Source organism: Xiphophorus hellerii, chromosome 11 (genome assembly GCF_003331165.1).
Source record: "Xiphophorus hellerii strain 12219 chromosome 11, Xiphophorus_hellerii-4.1, whole genome shotgun sequence".
NCBI classification, from domain to species: domain Eukaryota; kingdom Metazoa; phylum Chordata; class Actinopteri; order Cyprinodontiformes; family Poeciliidae; genus Xiphophorus; species Xiphophorus hellerii.
This window is the reverse complement of record NC_045682.1, coordinates 7,929,256-7,947,725: the sequence shown is the minus strand read 5'-3', so window position 1 is coordinate 7,947,725 and position 18,470 is coordinate 7,929,256. Positions and strand designations below refer to the sequence as shown.

General features: G+C 39.5%; 1 protein-coding gene across 1 annotated transcript in view; it reads right to left on the bottom strand.

The window, feature by feature from the left end:
* Window positions 1–18,470, bottom strand: part of ntm (neurotrimin) — a 267,901-nt gene that overhangs the window by 176,890 nt on the left and 72,541 nt on the right. The window lies entirely within an intron of this gene.

Genomic DNA, 18,470 nt, shown 5'->3' with positions numbered 1-18,470 from the left:
AATTAGGGGAGGGGTTCCTAAATGAGGCACTGAGGACAGAGCTCATTGTATTTGCCCTAGACCAGTTCTTATTTTTGGGGACATGTTGAAAATAACATATTGAAAATAACATATTGTGTTGGTTGGAAGAAAATCAGGATCTTAGTTTGAGTCAAAAAAAAACACATCTAACATGTTCAAGTCTAGGAGGAAACAACGTTAAACACGTACCTAGAACGTTGATATATACAAGGCTATTAGGCAAAGCGAAGCTGATACATGACCAGAGAGGAAAGAGAGGTGTGAGGATTAAAATGGAGGTGTTCCTTTCAGACGGCTGCGTTTCTCTCGCACATTAATGCCAGGCAGCTGAAAAACATGGTTAATAAGCTTCAAGCAAGAATATGAGTGTGTATAGGGCGCTGAAAATAAATGTTTCAGAAGCACATCTGTCTCTTAGGTAACAAGGTTCTTCACCGCTTTGAGTGCTGTTCCAGACCTCAAACTATGAACAGGAATACATTTTTGTGTGAATCAAAGGTTTGAAACAAACTAATTGTAAACCAACACCTCTATTGCTTAGTTCAAAAACATTTCTGAATGATTATAGGTTTTGTTTTATTCACACTTTATCTTTTACTCGGAACTGTTCCGCGTCGTTGCCACTTATATGAAACCCATAATACTGCATTTGCCAACAATTATTTCCTTTATAGTCACATACAAATAAGATGGGTTGTTTCTATATTCTTTTTTTTTTTTTTACACAATTTCCAAGGTGTTTATACTTCTTTGTACCAAGAGGGGAAACTTGCATCACACTGAGAAAGTTGCTGAAGAAATAAAGCCTAATTGTCCATCCCTGACCCTCTGTTCTGGCAATGTGATGGCAAACCTGTTAAATACTGCTTTATATCAGTGAGGACATAATTGTAAGGGCTATTTATTGTTCATGTGTTTTCCTCCATGAGTGTAGGTGTGGTTAGGTACATCAGAGGCACAGCCACAAGTGTTGCAGGGCATCTAATGAGGCTTGGGTTGCTAGGTGATAATATTCTAAACAGTTCAACAGCTCAAAGAAACTTTAACTTCAAACATAAATACTATTAAATTACAACATGACACACTCTGTACACACTAAGTTTATAAAAATTAAAGGGTTAAGCTTATAAACAAAAAACAACAAATATGTCTGAGAGAAGAAAAAGTCAGCTAGGGCCGGTTTTTGGCATCAGTGTTTTAAAAAGTTAGTGTTTAAAAATGATATAAGTTAGCCTTTATACTATTCTACAGTCTAAATAGGTGCACAGCAAATGGCAAAACATGCTGTAAACACGTGGATAAGGTGTAAGTAGGTGTAGGAGTAGGTAATATTATCTAGGTAAATATTCTGATGTTCAATAACAATGTAAATGTTTCAAGAAGACATGAAGTAAAGCACATAATTTCTTCCTTCCAGAATCACAAGGAATCTGAAATCTTGGAAATAGAATCGATCCAATTCAAACTGTATCCAACCCTGGTTATGCTCGCTGTGTGCAAGAATTATTTTTTCATTTACTCATACAGCGCCTAACCTGCAATTGGTCAGGCCCCCTCAAGACCAATTTCGGAATCACTGATCGAAATCGTGACATCTCGTTTTTCCATAGGTATAGAAATATATCTATGGTCTTTAGTTAGACAATTTGTTGTTCTACTCCCCCTAGTGGGGAATTTGCAGCATTTTATGTTTCCAGTCTGAGGGAATTCAGGCCAGACCAGAGTAGTGACCAAGCAGGACCACAGGTGCACCCAGCCCTCCCAAAACCCACAGCTGCCCCACACGGTGGAACAACCTAAACACTGCATCCACCGAACAACCCCTCTCCCTTCCAACGCTGTTTCCCCTCCACTTCATTCTCCTGTTCTAATAAAACCCAGCCAACATGGCTTCCAGCTCCCTCTAGGCTAGGGACACCCCGGAGGCACCCCCTGCTAGGAGCACAAGCGGCCCCCCACCGGGATCAAGAGCAGGCCCAAAACTGCCCCAGGCCTCAGCCCCATATTATGTAGGGCTGGTGGTAGATTAATAAGCCTTCCATTATTGCTAATAGCACACCAATTTTTATTTAATCCAGACTGGGCAGTGTGTGTCTTATGCGGATTGATTCTTTCAAGCCTCCTATTCTTGCAGATGATTTTTATCAGGTGTTTTAAGAATAGCAGAATGTCATATAATTTAGTCCTTAATTTTTTTTTATCTTTAGCTGATTGATAGATATTGATAAGTCATTGTCATAAGTATATGAAACCGCTGACTCTGAATCTTCATCTCGTCTGTTTTTAAAAGCCAAATAACAGAAAAAGTCATTGATGATATTTTATAGCCATAGCATTCTGTTCAGCAGCATGAATTATTTATGCACACATACTCTCACACAAGTACATGATTGATCATAGCCAAATTTTTAAAAAAAAAACATCATAACTGGCCAATTCAAAGACAGGAGCAAACTTAGTCTTTCAGGTAAGACTATCAATTTGTTCTAGGCAAATTGATGTTAGAAAGTGCTGCTCTGTAAAAAATGAGTATTAGTGGTAAATTTGTATTGGTGAGCTCGGTGATTCCAGAGACACCAGACATGCCGACTCCATGGTGAGTGTGTATTTTGTGGCTGGAGGCACAAGAAGAGGAAACCTTGGCCAAATGTGACAACTGGAGAGGAGCAGCATTTCCAATCACACCAAAAAGCTTCACCAGCAGACCGAGACAGAGATAGTCAAACGTCAGTGTTACACATTGAGAAACATACCGACTGCCCTTTTTTTCTGTTTTGCACGACTCAAACTTTGTAAAGACAAAAGGAAATATTTCAAATACTTATGTGAGAATGTGGGAGGCAAGCCTAAAAGTTATTTTCTACCATATCAAGGTCTATATGCGATTCTGTCATGAAAACCTACCAGAACATCCGTTTTACGCTCCACAGATCTAAACACCAAAAACAGCAGCAAAACCTCAGCGCTTTCCCACTCAGCATAAAATATGTGAGAGATAATATTTCCATTATGTAAACTCTTCAGTAGTCATTCGTTTATGTGAAATATTTTGGTTGGTAGTCTGCCTCAATGAAGGTTGAAAAAAAAAAAAACAACCCCATAAATTTTAACCTCAGACTGAGTATTTTTGAGCTTTTGTGAACACACCGTTTCAACCTGCAGTTGGAAACTTTTCAACTTTGTGGTTCAGAAATAACCCTGTGGAATTCCTTAATAGGATAGATATGCTTCAGAGGATCCCGAAGAAGCAAAATCCAATATAAGGTTTAACTGCTTTAATTGAGTCAGAGGAAATCTGACCTAAAAAATGTCAGAGGCAAAGAGTTTGATAAAGATTTCACCCACAGATCATAAAGTCAGTCTGATACACTTTCCTTGCAAAATACATGAGGTTTTTAAAATGTCCAACGGTAAATATAGATCCTGCAATGTGCAGTTTGCAAGACTATAAACTAAGAGGAGAAATACGATTCAGTGTAGCAAGCTGCAGCCAATCCACTGGTTTCAAAACATTGTCCCTCCCTCTTGCCCAGTACACTCATCACCACCTCTCACAAGACGGATCATTTATATTTGCACACCTTACTTAACAACCATGTCATATTAAACGTAAAAAAGTGAAACGTTCCTGATCCCTGAAACAGTGCAGCTAATAGAGCTATGAACAATTTTAAAGCTGTGGGAGATAAATGATAAATGACGATGCCTGTCAGTGGAGCGGCAAACTGTTAAATATCCGACTGAAAATGAAAATAGTTATGGTCTACTTTTATTGCCTGGCCTGTTGAAAGTCAGCGCTTTTCGGTTGCGCTACATATTGAATGAATTGTAAACACGGACGTCCCACCGATGACTGTGAAGAAAAATCTGGAGAAATCAATACTGCAGAACTACAGGCCAATCTCCAACCTTCCTTTCTTCAGCAAAATCATTAAAAAACTGTTGCCACGGTTTCTAGTTTCTTACAAACGAAATACCGCTTTGATGCCTTTCAGTCCAGTTTCTGTGCTCACCACAGTACAGCGACTACGCCTGTCAAAGTGTTCAATGACATCCACATAAATACAGAGAGTGGGGCAACCATAGTGCTGGTTCTGCTGGACATCAGCGGAGCATGTTGACACTGTTGACCATGACGTATTAGAGCTGGAGAGCTGGGTCGGACTCTCTTGACCGGTTCAAGTCTTACCTGAAGAACAGGGACTTCTTTGCTTCAATAGGTAATTTCTCATCAGAGTGGCATCCTCAGAACTAGAACCAAACATGGAGAAGCGCCGTTCCAGTTTCCATGAACTGCAGACACTGTGTCTAGTTTTGCAAAAGTAGGCTGAAAACTTTCCTTCTTAAAAAAATCTTAAAGAGGTTTAAGTTTCCGGAGTTATCTCTGCTGTCATGCTGCTGTGGGTCTAGGCTGCTTAAGCAGAGCAGCAAGCACAGCCTGTAGTAAACCTACAGAAAGTAATCACACCGCAGCTATTTCTTGCTAATGTTTGTTGACTTTTGACTGGTTTCCACTGAGTGGTCACCGCCTTATTTGATCTCCAAAGCAACGTGTCTAAGTTCAGCCAACAGGCTGGCTGCTAACATCCTTCCTTTAAGATCTCGCTGTGTGAAACAGGAATTAGTCGAGTTAGACTACAGTACATGATCATAGTAAAAATCATATGCCATATGCCTATTTCTGAATCTAGTGTACAAAAGCTTAAAAATGTGTAATACTGTGTGATGTATCTGTATTGAAGAAAAATAGAAAAGATTATGAATTACAAAGTCTCTAATTAATAAGATTGTCTCTTATCATATCCAGCCCTTTTTTCAACAAGCTCTTGTCACATATTAAGTTGTTTGTGCTTGTGTGCGATCTGAGTATTTTCCATGTGAGATAATGTATCTTGGGCCAGTTCTCCCTTGAAAAGAGATTTCATCTCAAGGGACGTCATGGTCAAATAATGGTTAAATGAAAAAAAATACATTCAAACTGGGCGTGGTGCTGCTGGAGGTTTCTTCTTGTTTCTGTCCACTCTCACCCAGGAGATGGGACGCTGCAGAGTCAATGACTCAATGCTATTATCTGCATCTCCTTAGATTGATAACATGTTTCTAATTGGCAACAGATTGCAATTGCAATACGACATAACACATTGGAGTGTGTCTGTAAAAGGAAAGAATGCGTGACGCTCGAAAAGTACGCTCGGTATCTGCTCATTTTACAGGGTGGTAGGCAAATGGTTTTTATAAACAACTCAGAAAAAGAAAAAAAAACGTGACTCAGATCGACCCGTCAAAATAAGTTTAAATCCACGATATTTTTAAGCATCTAATTTAAGTCAAATTTTCTCCCTTCTGACACAACTCGCAGACAGAGTACTAGAAGGAAGCTGCAAAAGATTTGCTCTACCACATGTGGTAGCTTGAAGCTGTACGCAGCCTGCAATGCCTGTCAATCTCACAAGGTACTAAGAATAATAATTAGCCTGCAGGGTTATGATTTCAGGCTTCCAGCAAAGCAAACAAAGAAGAAGGGGGGAGAAACAGGAATGTAGGTTTACAAAATTCTGCCAGAACCTAATGTTCAGCTTGAAAGCAGAGGCATGCAGGGATGTGAACTCACTGCGATTCAGATGAGCAAATTTGTCACTGGTAGGAGTTTTGACATCTGTGTGGAAGCATGTTCCCTCTGAAATTCTCAGATTAGAAATACATACAAACCTGAGACCTGTGAGACAAAAAAGTGGGTTCACTGGAAAGAATGAAAAACAGATTGAGGACAGGTTGGGGGCGGCTCGTAATGAGATACTGCAGCATCTTCTACAGCTTGTGTGATCACCGTGGGGGAGAACTCATCTTTTCCAATATTCTCAAACTCTGTTTACTGTCCCCAATTGCACTTGATCATAATGGAGGGAAAGTCTGCCTTGTATCTCAGAGGTGCTTACGTTGGCAAGTCAGAAAACTAATTTGGTTAACTGAACGAGTAAACGCTCAGGTCTTCATTGAGAATAATTCATGTTAAAGAGGAATTTAAAGAGCTTGAAATAGATCACTGTTGACTTTTCGTCCCTTATAGCCAAATGAAATCAATGTTTAAAAAAAATAAAAACTTTCAAAACATTCCCTGTATTAAATTGAATTCTCCCAAAACTCAACCAAGAAAAAAGTCTTATCTTGAAGTCAACTGATGGGATTTATTTATTTTTTCCGCAGGAACGACTTGTGACTTTTTATCAACTTGAAGACTTACAGCTAACAGTGAACGCACCATGACGTAGCCGCGCCGTGTTTCCGCCAGCTGGGAGCCTCTCGCCATCTTCCGGTATTTCCTCTTCCTGTTGCTTTGACATGCACGACACATCAACTGTGCTTTTTTCTGCATCCTTCAAAGACATAAACCGACTTGGAAAATTGGTTGGAGTGATATTATCTTCCAGTGAAGTTGGGGGGAAAAACAAAACGGGGAGGAGGGAAGGCAGCACATGGTATCATTCAAGCAATGGGCTGCTTACTCTGCAGCATAACTCTGTAGCAAAATGTCAAGGCACTTTTAGTAGGATTTTATATGCAAACAGGAAAACATCCAGGACCTGTCATTAATTAGAACCATGGAGACAGTGAGGTAAGGGGCTGCCAGCATCTGTTTCCACAATAAGCTTTAGATCCCAGAGCTGCTACAAGTGTGTAGGCACTGTGTTGGGTGATGGACCCAGACTCCAAGATGGAGAGTACCGTGTAATATACCCCATAAAGTCATGTTTTCTTCATTAAGTTAAAAACAGTCAAGCAGGAGGGCAACCCGCAGAAAACCTGTTTGTTGTCTTTATTATTTAGGCTTAATAATTAGGTCAGCTATGCAGTCTCCTTATTTAAATCGAATGATTTCCTCTGTTATGAGAGCAAGTCTCTGTGCCACTAAGTTAGTGCATCAAAACCGACAGAAAGTAACATCAAAGTGAATTTTTTTATACTGTTATTTTTAATGATTTGGAAAATATTGGTGTTTGATAAGTGTAATTAATCATAATTAAGTCATTACAACCCCTCTAATTAACTAGATTTTCTTTTATATCGGTCCTCACCACAACAATGAAGCCACAAAATGGAAAACCTCAAAAATCCTAAAATTCAAACAGTTTGGTGGGCGTTCCCGTTCTGGCCATTTTAGTGTCAAGTGTGGCCCTGCTAATGCCAAAGATTGGCAAAAAAAAAAAAAAAAATTGTTAACAAGATCGAATGACAAAAACATGATGTGGCCAGGTAGCAACCTTTCTTTTCTCTACGATGATTCATACATTCCTGTTTCTGCTGCAGCAATCAGAGCCGTTCTACTTGGGAAATCTTTTGTTTTATAAACTGGAGAGTTTGATGCTTCATAGAAGCCATTTAAATTCCTGGGTTGCTCGACGTTGTGTTGTGTATTTAGCCTTAAGCACGCTTATAATAAAAACAAGACAACATTGCTCTGCTTGCTGCGTAAATTGCAATATTAAGTATTGATATAAGAATCTCTGGAATATGTAATTATTTAGACATAGTGTCTAAGTTTAAGGTCTTAGCCTTTCTGAGACCGTAACACTAGCAGATTTTGATATTAAACATTTACTGCATTGGTTTTGAAGAAACAAAAACATGAAATAAAAATAGTAAAGGCTGAAAACCCTCTAATGGTCGCCACTGGGAGAAGACATGACTAAAGGGAGCTGCATAGGCTTCCTTCACATTATAAAGTAATAGCTACAGCTCTGTTTTTCTATCGCCTGGTGGCAACTCTAATCTCCCACACATTATAACCAAGGATTTAGATAGACAGACTTTCTCAAACAGCAAGCTCTGCATGCATGTATGGAATAAATACAAACTTCTCTCCAAAATCTAAGAATGTATTAACAAAAAAAAATAAAAATTTTTTTACCTTGCAGTTAAAATACTTAATTTAAGAAACTCACAAAGTTCTTGGCACTCAGCTAAAAAGAAAGAATAATGAAAAGTAATAAACTGCAAAAAACGGGAAGCAGCAAATAAGAAAAAGAAAACACTGCATTTCTGTCAGGTTGATTATTCTTCTAATGAGAAATCAATAAATCAATTGCACCTTGGACAACTGATTCTTAATCCACCAGTCAGTCACCACAGACACCGAATTTAGTTTTCATTTAGTCAAAATGCATCTTGAAATATTTTGGGACGACTTTGAGAGATGCACGTCAGGTTTGATGTCACATCTGCCAGTGTTGACATGTTTGGGGATCCTGTAAGTCGTACAAATGTTCTTAAGCACATTATTGTTTAAAAGTGCCAACGGTTTGCTACCACTGACCACAGCGTGACAAAGAAAGCTATTTTGTACCTTAGCCTAGCATTAGCTGCTATGATATCAGACAACGTTTAAGAACGTTTTAAAAACTGTTTCATGTAGCTTAATGAATATAGGGAAGAAAGTGTGTTTCTCACTGAGGGAATCTTAATCATCTGAGTCACAGATGATCCACCCGACCGGCAGCCTCACGCTGACCTTATCGGAACTGAGAAGTGAACATATTAGTTAATAAGATGATTTGATTTGGCTCGTTCACTCATATAATTTGTTCATTTGAACAGATTGTTCATGAACAAAACAACACTAGTCACTGCAAATCGGTTAGAGGTGAGGTAAGTGCCCTGAGCTTACAGCGGGACGGTGGTGGAAGTGTTTGTAGAAACAAACAGCAGGGCAGTGTGTGCAGTGTTTTCTTCCTGCTCTCAGGACAGAGGGGCTGTCACTTCAGTGACATGTTGGGAATCTCTTATTCTAATTCTTTCTAATCTAAGATTCAAAGATCCTGTTTGCGGATTTTCAAATCAGACAGCACCGAGGCTTATTTTTGGCTGGAATTCAATCTCCGATTATCCAGGCAGTAGACTGAATATTTACTTTGGACGCAGTTTTACTCCGTAGATGCAATAGCTCACGTCTTTGCAAGGGAAGAAGGGGGGGGGAAGTCAAACTCCGTAATGATTTTACGTATCAGACTTCTTCTCATAATTTGTAAAATTTAATATCTAGAGGAAACTCAATTAAAAACAGGTTGTCCTATCTTTCAAATGGACTCGATTTTCACGAAAAAGGGGGAAAAAAATCTGTCCTACATACAGAAACTGTGAGTCTGGTTCTATTTGCACTTTCCATGACAGCTATTATGTGCATTCTGTGTACTGTGTGAGTCTTGGAGGATAAGCATTATCCTTACAGCTAAGAAGGTCAAGCTAATTTTGCAAACCGTCTTCTAATAGATTCTCTTCTGGTCGTGCTTGAGCTATTTCAGTTCCTAAGGCAAAATGTGTGAAGATTTGTCTGTCAGGTTGTTCTTTGCTAAGCTGAGGATCCGTGCGTTATTTTAAAATTTAATCTAAAGGCGAAATCACACAGAAACATTGTTTAAAGTGATCGCATATTGAATTAGGACAAAGTGGATGGAACCAACTTTGTCAAGTTAGTGAAAAGTAAAAACACACCGCGACTTTGATGCATTACAGTACCGTTTGCTATTTCGGAAAAACAACAAAAATAACATTTACCAATCGCGCAGTTTTTCTAGCGCCAAAAATGAAAAGAGACCAAAAGCTATTACTGTCGGAGGTGAAACAAGAGAAGTGCATCTCAGCTCATCTCGGCCTTCTATCACCTGAAGAACATTTCCAGGATAAAAGGACTAATGTCTCAGCCAGATCTAGAGAAACTCATCCATGCGTTCATCTTCAGTCGTATTGATTATTGCAACAGCGTCTTCACAGGTCTGTCCAACAAATCAATCAAACAGCTGCAGCTGATCCAGAATGCTGCTGCTCGCCTTCTCACTAAAACCAGGAAGATAGAGCACATAACACCAGTTTTAAAGTCCCTCCACTGGCTCCCTGTAGCTCAAAGAATAGACTTTAAAATACTGTTGTTAGTTTATAAATCACTGAACGGCTTAGCACCACAATACATTAAAGATATGCTTTTATTGTATCAACCTTCCAGACCTCTCAGGTCTTCCGGTTCTGGTCTGCTCTGCATCCCCAGAACCAGAACCAAACGAGGAGAAGCAGCTTTCAGCATCTATGCACCACGAATTTGGAACAAACTTCCAGAAAACTGTAAAACAGCTGAAACACTGACTTCTTTTAAATCTCAACTGAAAACCCACCTGTTTAGAATTGTATTTGAAATGTAATCAATTACAAATTTATTGATGTAACTTGACTTAATTATTGATTCTATATTGCATTGTGATTCTGTGTTTGTTATGATGTAAAGCACTTTGAAATGCCTTGCTGCTGAAATGTGCTATACAAATAAAATTTGATTGATTGATTGATTGATCTGGAAATTGTACCCAAGATAGAGACGGACTTCTGAGGGTTACAACTCCTTTCCGTACGTCATGTCTAATTTCTTTTCAGATTTTCAATGATTTCACACAAGCAAGCAAAACGTTTGAAATGCATCCAAAGATGTGCAGCCATTTAAAAACGATATTGTGACCCAAGCTATTAGAAGACGACGAGGTCAAAGAAATGCCAAAAAATCAAAATAAAAAATCAACATCATGGCAAAATTAACAACGCCGAGCAGCGAAGTTTTCCGGTCGTTTGGCAAAGTTTCAAACTCGATGAGTTCGCTTTCTATGACTTCACTTTGAGCAGACAACAGGTTTAGTCTTTTCCTGCTTAACATGCAAAAATTATCGGCACCTTTTGAGGAAGTTAAAAAAAAGATTATTATTTATTATCATACTTTAGGTAAGTAAGAAACATATACCTAAATGCCAAATGGTTACAAGCACAGTAAAAGAAACTTGAAGACGTTCCAAACTGACCCTTACATGTAGTAAGAGGTGAAAACATATGAAGACAAAAAATATATATATAAAAGATAATTGAATACCACATGCAGGATGTGATACAAAGACATAAAGAAAATGAGCAAGCACCTGTTTCCTGCATTCAGTCATTTTGAGATTTGATCTACCATGTTTTCCGGACTACGGAGCACACACCTACAAATGTTTTGAAAAAAACTGGAAGCCTACATACACAAGCCGCGCCGGGCTATAAGCCGCTGGTATCTCTGCTGCTCTCGGTTTTCCATAAGGACCCAGCAGAGGGCTAAGGACGCAGCCTTCCGTCTCCAAAGCCGAACCATGGTTTCGTTTAAGCCGAGCTTACGTGCAGCGGCTCTATTTCTCTCCTGTACCGCCAGGTAGTGATGGTCCATCTGAAGCCAGGCTTCGAGGCTTGTACCAGTAATAAGGGGGCGTGTCCGATGAAGCCCCGCTTCCAGGCTTGTGTCGTCTTGTTGAAAACCACGTGACTGGCAAGAGGCCTCGCATTGCATGGGCCACGTGACTGCTTCATTTTGCGTGTCGGTTTTCAAAATAAAGGCGTGATGAGCCGCTGCTTCTCGGGTTATTGCATTTGATCGCATCAGGGGAGTATTTATCTTTAGAAGTGGCCGAAATAAAAAGAACCTTTTATAGTTCATGTGTATTAATGATTTTGATGATGGCACTCATCAAAATGTAATGTTTGTTATTGATTTTCTCAATTGTTGATTATGGTATATTTTATGACATTATATTTGTGTGTTTTTTATTATGTAAAGCACTTTGAAACTGCAATGTTGCTGAAATGTGCTGCACAAATAAACTTGATTGAAAAGGAGCCAGCAAGAAGAAAAAAAATGTGACATCTGCGAATACTTTGAGATGATCGCTCACAAGGTTCTTAAATAAAAAAGAATTAAACCCTTCACCTCCAAAATTCTCACCTTCTTAAAATTTCCACTTCTTTGTTCTGCAAAAATATATCAGTCTTGCACAGCAGAAACAGACTAAAGCTGTTGGAAGAGTAATATTCTGGCCTGATGAGTAAAAATATAAGGGATCAGATCAGAGAGCCAATAGGAATCCAAGAAAAAGAGAACTTTTGAAGAATTTTAGTTTTTAGGAGGCAAATCAAAACTCAAAGAATACTGTCTGCCCCAACAAGCACTGCACTCCGAGTACACTAAAACAAATGTCTATTGTCCAATCAGTCGATGACAAAAGAAAACAGCCACTGACAGTCAACATATACCAGGATTGACTACAAATCATTTTAATAACTAAAAAAGATGAGTTAAATAGGATTTAATTGACTCTCCTGTTACTAAACATGAGTCTGACAAAAATTTTGTGACAATATTGCATGTACTAATCGTTTTTAAATATGTCTGTCTGAGTGACAAGGCAGCAACAGTTGGAACAGCAGATGTCACTAGTGAGAAATGAAAGAACCACCGAGTAACAAACCTTTGGGCAAAGCAACGGGCCGGAAGCTTCGTTGCTTCATGAGGCTTCATTTGGCCATCACTACTGCCAGGTCGACACTCCTCAACTTAAAAGCTGCTGCTAGCTGCTAGCATGAGCTTGTTCTAAATGAAAATGATCACTTTCTTCTTTGATTTCTAATTTTGACTTCCAATGATTCACTTCCTGCTAAAGAGCCCCCTGGCGGTAAAAGAAAAATCCACAGAAAAGCTGCACCGGGCTATAAGCCGCATGGTTCAAAGCGTGGGGGGGAGGAGTAGCGGCTTATAGTCCGAAAAATGCGGTAATTCCTCAGAAAATATTCATTACATATTTGCCAAATAATGACAATCAAATGAGAACGTAGCTTGCTCCTCACCAGTGGTGCTTGAAAGAGGAGAGAGAAATGAAGGGAAGGTTGTCGCAGCATCAGATGCTTTGAGCAACAATTTAAAAACAATCCCCTAATAGTTCTATATAGATGAAAAGCTCCTGCGGTGAGTCTGCATTGTTTATTATATCATGGATTATAGAAGCAAGCCCAACACAATGCATATTAACATCACTATCAAACAGAATAAGAGATGAGAACGCTGTAAGTAGCTCAGCAGTAAAGCTGTATGTGTAATTCTTTGATTCACACTGTGTACTGTAAGCCAATGTTCTGTTTCTGAGAGTCACTGAGTTTTTCTCCAGGACCCAGAAACAATATTTCGCCTCACTGAAAGTGGCACTCTTGCAGGTGAGGGAGGCCGTTTCCAACACAAATTCTCCCGAGACAGCAGCTTGTTAACCAGGTTCAGCTACATACTGCTGACAATAACATACAAAGAAATTAATACTTTTTTTTTTTTAATCAGCATTTTGTAAAGCAATTCTTAAGTATTTCTATTTCTTACATATTCCAGCAGGCTGTATTCAAAGTTAAAAGTTAAAAACTAATCAGTTTTTGACCTCAAACAAAAAACAGAGCGTCTTCAGGATTCTTCTCTGTCAGCAAAACTGACGGGTTTCTCTGACCTTGCGTTGGCTGTGGAGGACTCAGTCAGATCACAGCATCCACTACCTCTCATATCCTCTGCCTTTGAACCTGTTCATGATGCAACCATCTTCACGAAACTCAACCTCCACAACGCCCCGTTTCCTCCGCTTCCACCAAAGAGAACGGAAGACCGCCGTTCAGATTCTCTTCCAAGCCCCCGTGAACGACGCACTCCGTTCTCGATAGCTTCGTCTGTTTTGATGATGTTCTCACCTACAACTTAAAGAGTCCGGTTCCTTTGACTCCGGCTGAATACAGTCTGGACGTTTCACACACTGCACATTTGCTGTACAGTTACTGGAGACGTCGATCTAGTCGTTGTTGTACAGGATGAATCTTGAATATAGCCTCCTCATGCTGTTGCATAAGTTTCACATGTAGTTCAGAACGCTTGCCGTCAATCATTCAAGTGTATTTCAAACAGTAACGCACCACACCTACGTTGTTTGCCAAGGTCCTCGCTGGCTTCCTAGTTGTTTTTGTTTTTTTTCTTAGACGGTCTCTTCCAGCTTGATCGACAGTAAAAAATTAAATTCTGTGAAGGTTTTCCCAATTTCCTATTCTTCAAGTAAAATTATTAAAAATCACTCTTTTTCATAGTTTCTGTGCACTTCCTTTCATACCGAATGGTTGCGGACAGAAGGTGCACATCTGTTGGCGGTTGAACATCTGGGATTGTTTGCCTATTTAATGAATAATTATGTTAATTTGATTGTCACTGGTTTGTCCCATGCAAAAGATGGGAAATATGCTCATGCTCAGGTTCCCTTATTAAACAATCTCCTTCCACCCCCTCATGTTCATAAAGGTAAGTGAAAAGCAGAGACTTGGTTGTGTTCCCGAGACGTGGAAGGTTTTAGGGAGGGGAGCTACATAAATATATTTAAAACATTGGGGATAACATAGCAAAAGCGCAAACTGCAGTGTTTAAAAATGTAACACAAGACGTAACTTACACAATGAACTAAAATGGAACTAAAGTGAAAAGAAAAGAAGAAAATGTGTGTATTTTAACTAAGCAAAAAAACAAAAAAAGAGAAGAAAGAAAAGCAGAAATTGCTTTCTCAAATAGAATCAGGTTCAGACTCAGAGAGTCCTTGTGCAGAAAAGATGGAAACATATACTGGAATCCCAAGTAAAGACCTGTAAAATGCTTTAAAATAAATTCAGGAGCATGTACAGTATATGTTTCGGTTATATGAATAGCCTGTAGATTTTTGGGGGGGGTTTCAGGAAAGCAAGGATGAATAATGTGGAGAAGCATCTCATACTAGGGCTGTTGGGGAAAAACATAAATGTTTTCCACCCGTCAAGTGGAAGACCGGCACGATTCCATTAAGAAATGCCAAAACTTGATTAATTTGCTGTGAATTTATGTCCTAATTTTGAGGATCCCAAGAAAACAGATCGTGGAAGTAGAGAAGTGTGGCACCTTGACAAATTACGCCGAACACATAAGGTCACTTTCAACATGTCCTGGACTCTCAAGGGAAGATGACAAAAATTATACCATGTGTGAAATTAAAGAAAACACTTTGAAACACCTAACTCAAAGAATGTTAAGCAAGCTTTACAGGTACATCTAAAGCAATGAGAATACTGTAAAATATTTTGTCAATATTTTTGTCACTGATTTCAATGCTCTTCATAACAGACTTCAGATCGAATTGTAGCCTCATGAATGATAATCAAATCCAGTCAAAAAGGGCATAAAGACTCCAATCTGAGCTGCTGTGGCCCTTTTCTCCACAACATCCTGGGAACCTTGACAGAACGCGTCTCATCATACGATTTAAGACCAGGACCCGCGTGCACAAAGAATCTAAAAGTGGAACCTGTCGACATTTCAGGAAAGAAATCTTTGAATTTCTGGAATTCTAAGATTGTTCTTAGGATTTTACCTCTGTAAGATAAGTTATCCACAAAGTACCTCAGGCTTTAAGAGCGTTCCTAACGTGGAAAAAAAATGTTAGCAATAGTGAGTCTTTAGTGTCTTAACGAGGGAAAATGTTGGAAAACCAAAAAGTAAAGACACTTTCTGCAAAACGACCAAACTGTGCCAACAGCAGCCACTGCTCCTCTGTCCTGGTCAACCATTCCAAACAATGCTACCAATTACCAATTAATAAATAAAATGGATGAGGTGGAAAAACATGACCAGCTTGGCAAGTTACAAAGCTGTAGACAAGGTGCGATCAAACATGTTGAAGCTGTGTGGCAATTAATTTTGCATAACTTCATCATCATCAACTCAACTTTCATCGTCACGTCTGGAGGTGTGTTTGTTTTTCTGGGTTGGGCTGAATGTCTAATTTTGTCTTGGTTAGCAACCAAAATTTGTCAAATTCTGGGCTTCTCAATTTATTTAAAAAGACTTGAGAAGTAAGGCTACCATCTATTTAAAACAGTGTAATTTGTACAAGACATGAGTTCTAGTGTGTTTTTTTGTTATCTTTTCTTTTTGGGAAAGAAAAGATAACAGTCCTTACTTGTTGGTGGCGGCAATGCTCCCGTATACAATGTCTACAAAATTTGTTGGTTTTTTTTTTTACAGTTGTTTTGGTTGTATTTACCCAGAATGCCCTGCACCATCGTCTGCTTCCTGCTTTCGGAGCAGCCTGGTCATCCATATATTCATTCAAACCGCACCTTTGGACCAGAGTTTGCCGTTTGGTCTGCATCAGAGTTTGGTTGCACATTCACACCTCCCCAAATGAACCGGACTTTCTAGGCAGACAAACTATGGCTCAATTAAAGCGGACTTAGCAGGGCTGGAGTGAACGCGCTCCACATTTTTCAATTTGAAAACACAGTACACTGCTACCATAAAAGATCCATTTATTTCTATGCTTTTGGCCCATGTTTACCAGGAGTGCTAACAAATTGAACTATATCTGAACATCGGATGTACATATCAGGTGATATGTGGTGCAATTTTTAATACTTAACTATCTAAACTTAACTATGAATTAAAAAGGAAAACTATCTTCTTAAGCATTCTGTGAGTAGACTTAGAGAGGAACTGATCATTTGAAGGCTGGCAGAAATGTCACTCGACCTGGCCAAGCACCACAGCTGCAATATTGGCTGTTGTAGTTGTTATGGTTACTGGACCACATACATACTGCATCTCCCATCTAAGCCGAATCTCACTCGGGACGTAATTAGTTACCCCACACACATCAACACAGCCTTCAACAAGCACACCACAACGTGTCACACCAAACAAATGCAAAATCTCATTAAATCCTCATGACTCAATATTTCAATAAAAAAAAAAGCAATATCAGAGGCATTATGGCCCAAAATGATCTATCTGTTGCTGCTTAGTCAGCACATATGAAAACCTAACGTTCTGTTGCTTTGACGTCAGAATCCTCCTGAGACCTCGTCTTCCGTTCTGCCCTCACATGTTTATGTTCAGGACCAAAATTAAGGATAAATTTACATAATTAGTGAGCGGAAAGCTGATGGATAATTTACGAATAGACGATAAATCTAAAACAGCGTCAGCAACATTTCTTTGTTGGTGGACTCGTCTCAATGCAGGTTTTGGATCTAATTTGTTCATGATTTTTGATTGACGCATAATTAATTGAAAGAGTTTGGAACTGTACGTAATATTCACTTCTCCTAGTGGTTCATAATTTGGAGAAACTTTTGCAAGACTTTAACTAGGGAAATCTTCCAATAAAGATAATTTGGGTTCAGAACCACTTTGCAAGCCACGTCTCTCGATTCAGTCCATTAGTAAGGCAAGTCTATTTGTCTTAAAATGTTTTCTTAACATAGACGAGACCATGAGACCTCTCACAATTTGTCACAATTCTGCTAGAGGGGAAACAAAAGGGCGAGAGCAGCTGGAACAATATATACGACCGCAACAAAACAATTAAAATTTAACGAGAAGCCAGAGAGAAACGCTGACAGAACCGGGAGTCGCAGAACAAGAGACTGCAGTTTACCTCCTGCTCATGATGTGAGGAAGCCGAAGCAGCGACTGAGGTTTTGAGTGTTTGAGTGGGTGAACGAGAGGTTGCCCATCACTCATGACTGAGCGAGAAACCCTGTCAAAAGCAATCTTTTTTTTCCACACCAGCAGCACCAGCCAATTCTTTCCGTCTGTTGCTCTGTGAATGTATTTCAGAGGAAAAAGTTACGCAGCACCAGTGAGCAAAGTCTGCTTCTGCAAACACACATGAGCAAACTGCCCAAATTCTTTCTCTGCTGGGTTTTCTCCGTAGTTAGTCTGTAGCGAGAGCAAAAGTGGTCCAGAACTCTACAAAGAGAAGGACAGAAGAGAAAAGGGTCGATGAGGGCCTCAGAACCGGGACCTCACCGATTTAGCCTGAAAACATGATGTTCACTGAACACGAAGTCAAAGACAGAAAATGGGGCTGATGTACATATATGAGAACTTTTGTTGTAATTTCAATAACACGTGCTTATGCAGCGTGATGAAACCAAAGGTACCAACCGAAGGAATCGTGCTGTCACGACTCCTAAAACAATTTGCTGCTACATTAATCATGCCACATGTCGAGGCAAGAGGTAACAATAACAATATAACTCACATCTGCTGCTGTACATTGAGATCTGGACAGCTGATCAGACTAACGTCGCATCTTGTTCTTCTCTAAGTTACAGACAGGAGGCATCTGACGCTGGAGACAGAAGGATATTTAGAGTACACCACAACTCCCCACACATGTAATTTTATTCATATGTAACCCCGTATAATATTTTATTTATATATATTAGGTCTCCAAAAATCCATCCATGATTGATTGAGGAGCCGGCGCTGCTTCAGACTGACGGTGCTGAAGTCTCAGGGAGACAGCAAACATGAGCTTCAAACGTGTGCGTTCTCATCTCTCCTCCATCACTCTGTCTTTTGACAAAGTTCAAAACAAAAAAAAAAAGAAAAAGTGGAAGCTAGCACATATAGCATTGTAGCATGTGCATCAGATGGTGCCTAATCTCATTTAGCATGATGTGCAGCACCTTAATCTCCTTTTTACACCCTTGCAGCGCGATGGCAACCCCTCCCACCTCTACCGCTGCCGCCACTTTAAACCAAGATAAGTATATCAGAGCTGCCAGGA